Below are 3,693 nucleotides of genomic sequence, written 5' to 3'. Positions count from 1 at the left end.
TTTCTCGTGTTCCATCTTCCAAGAGTCGGGTTTTATGTGGTTGCTGCTCGCTACATGTCTCGACTAACCTCTTGAAGATTGCCTCTCCATATACAACATGACCCCTGGTTTTGTGCGTACCGTCGTTCCCATGGACTGCCTGTTGAACCCTTTGTTCCTCGAACTCAGTTTTGATTCTGTAGAATGTGCTTCGAGGGACTCCATAAATGATTCTCCATGCCTTCATGCAGACCAAACCCCTCTGGAAGACCATGCCCCCCACCTGATGTTCTGAAGCATCAACAGATGACCGTAATGCCTCATACACAAAATTGCGAGCTGCCTTCCAGGACAATGTCTTGTATCTTGCTCTCTCCTCTTCAATAGCATCCCAATCAGCATGTTGACAGCACCTCCTCTTGCAACAAGCAACTGTCGAGACCATTCGAACCTCCATCGCCATTTTCTGCCTTTTCGGTTCGTTGCTCAGATCCCTTTGGCTGCGCTTTAGGAAGGTGTACTTTCTTTTCCCATGAAGAGATGTTCTGTCATCAGTTGTAGTGGTGTTTGATTGTGAATCCTTCACATTCTCAAACACTAAGTGCCTCAATTTCCACCGCACAATGCTTCCAATAGTCAGACTGTTTTCTTCTGTGTCAACAACCTCTAAAATCGCAACTCCAATATCATCCCAGCCCAATTCTTGATTAGCAACCGCATCTCTTGGATCGACAACTGTGGCTAAGCCCTCAGCTACCACCTCCCCCTCGGGGTTGTTTAGAAACACTTTTGCCTGAATCCATGTAGCACGGTTCTTAAGATCCACGGAGGGAACATGCGTCGCACTTGCGCTGTCCCCAACATCTGCTTTCTTCTGAAGATTTTTCAAGGCAACAACAACATTTACCCCGACGACCATCTCTCCTCGTTCAATAGCGACCACATTCCCATCGAAGACAGTCTCTACTGATACAGCAGCATTGCCTTCCCCAAGCCTTTCACAGTGTATAACAAAGTTCCGATCCATAGACACAAGGGTCCCTTTTGCAACTCTCTTCCCACCATTCAAAATGTAAACCTTTTCCCCAACCCTGAAGGCTATTCTGAAAGTGCAGAAAAGAAGTTAAGACCATACAAAAAATGATTGGAGAATGGCCTAAATCATAACATACCAAACAACCTCAATAGCATGAGGCCACATGCCATTATTCAAACATGCTATTGACACCCACGTGAAATTTCGCATTCACAAAATTGGCATGAGCCCTCATGCCATTAGTGGTACCACTAATGGCATGAGGCCTCACGCTATCTTTGGCCCCTGCTAGCCTGTTGCCATATTCCTTTTGCCTTGCTGCAACTGTATATATTTTTGTGTGCGTGGCTAGTTACCCATACAAAAATATATACAATTGCAGCAAGGCAACTACTCGTAGCGCCGCTCGCAACACCGCAACTGCTCGTAGCGCCGCTCGCACAAACTGCCACTCGCATAAACTGCCGCTCGCAATGGCGCTCGCAATGCCGCAACCGCTCGTAGACGCATAAACCACAGCCCACAACGCCGCTTACACAAGCAGCGCTCACTGCGCTCAGCGGAACCAAGAACACGGCGCACAAAAATGATAGACCTAGGAATGAGTTCGAGAATTCAAAAATAACACACGCTTGAACGTCACATCAAATCCTCTGACAAACCAGATCTTATGATTCCTCTGACAAATTTCAAACTGAGTAGCTTCTAGACTTTGCTGTCGGAGGTTGAACTTTGTCACATCATGTCCTTGCCTCGATCCAGCTGTGCCATGTCAGTGATTCGAACTTTGCCATGCCATGTCAGCGATCCGCGCCAAGATTATTCGCCGTGTAAAGGAATAATTACGCTGTGTGTATACGTCCATTTATGGCAATATAAGGCCACACGCCATTCAAAGAATAATGCTCGACATAAGGCCACACGCCATTCAAAGAATAATGCTAGTCGAGCATTTTTTGGTGCATTTTTGGGTTCAAAATTGCATGAGCCCACACGCTATAAAGTTTACCTGTACCAAAAATAGAAACAGCTTTATTTACTTGGGAATTTAAGTGGTTGAGGCATTTTTAAACTTACAAACACATGCCCTACTTACATTCCTTTGGTTGCCTAAAATTCAAAAATATTATAAACCTTTCTTTTTGCATTTTCAATGTTTTCAATTATGGTTTTTGATTTTCGTAGGACCAGCCTAGTAATCTATTTGCATCCCGTCATGTTTATAGCTAGCTTTCGTTCGTCCCCTTCGCTAGCCTGAGATACATCTGCTCGGCATCTGCCTCTTACAGCATTTGCCCAGAAAGGGCATCTTTCTTCACGCAGCATTTGCCACATGTTTAGGGTTTAGGGTTTAGGGTTTAGGGTTTAGCAATTCAGTAGCTTGATAAACATGCAAATACAGAACTTGATGCAAAATCCTTTGATATGTCACAATGCCCCTAGGACCATAAACACATTTCAATAGAGAGGGTCCTTTCATTTCATAACTCCTTACGTAGATCTTGGTGAAACCAGAGTTAGTGAAGTTAGTTTCTTGTGATCCCGCATCTGATTGTGATGTCCCTTTGCAGTTTCGATGCAAAGGTCAATGCACACCAAACTGTAAAATCTTGGAGCAAAATAACGGTCGGATCTATGGCAAATGCCCCTGAAACATTGTAAGGCTCGTGTGGTCTCATGTGGTGTCCGATTGAGATGCTTCTTTGCAGGGTCATCAAGAAAGACATTGTATACCATTCTGTAAAATTTAGTTGCGATCTAACGGTTGGATCTCCAGAAAACTCAAAAAAATCTCGCGCGTGTCAGAATATCCTAGGAATATACTCCTATGTGCCCCTGAAAATGGCATGCGGCCCCACGCCATTCAAGAGATAACGCCAGATGACGCCGAGAATTTTTTGGTGCATTTTTTGGGTTCAAAATTGCATGAGCCCACACGCTATAAAGTTTATCTTTGCCAAATAGAGAAAAGTTTATCTGTGTCATGTGAGGTAGTTACAGTCCTTTGTGCTCGGCATCTGCCTCTTGCAGCATTTGCACTGAAAGGGAATTTTTCTCCATTCAGCATTTGGCCCTGAAAATGGCATGCGCCCACACGCCATTCAAGGAATAACGCCACAGGACGCCTGGATTTTTGGGTTTAAAATGTTTAGGGTTTTTTGGGTTTTTTCAAAATATTTTGGGTCCAACGTTTTTTGGGTTTCTTTGGTTCAAAATTGCATGAGCCCACACGCTATAATATTGATTTGAGAGAAAAATAGAAACAGATAGAATTTCTTTATTTAGCTGAACATCTGCCATTTTTGGAAATACAAGATGCTTTGGAATATCCAATCATGCATGGTATAAATATAGCGAGGGTATTAAATGATATCCCAATCATGATCTTTCTTTTGGATTTCGCGTGCATGCAGTCCGAGGAATGATGACGTTGCGGATTTCTTTTGGATTTTGCGTGCTTGCATGCGCGCGGCAATCCAGAAATTAATGGTGGCGCCCAAGTCCGAGGAATGATGACGTGGCGGGATTACCAACCGTTGTGACATTTCGCGCGTGTGAGGTTAGGTTTTGCATTTTGCTTTGTACTCGCGCTCGCGCTCGCATCGCGCTCCCACTCGCGATCACGCTCACTTCTCTACAGGTTTCTCGTGTGCATCGACGTCCACTCGCGCTTGCAT

This window comes from Selaginella moellendorffii, unplaced genomic scaffold (genome assembly GCF_000143415.4).
Source record: "Selaginella moellendorffii unplaced genomic scaffold, v1.0 SELMOscaffold_30, whole genome shotgun sequence".
Lineage (NCBI taxonomy): Eukaryota > Viridiplantae > Streptophyta > Lycopodiopsida > Selaginellales > Selaginellaceae > Selaginella > Selaginella moellendorffii.
This window is presented reverse-complemented; position numbering follows the sequence as displayed.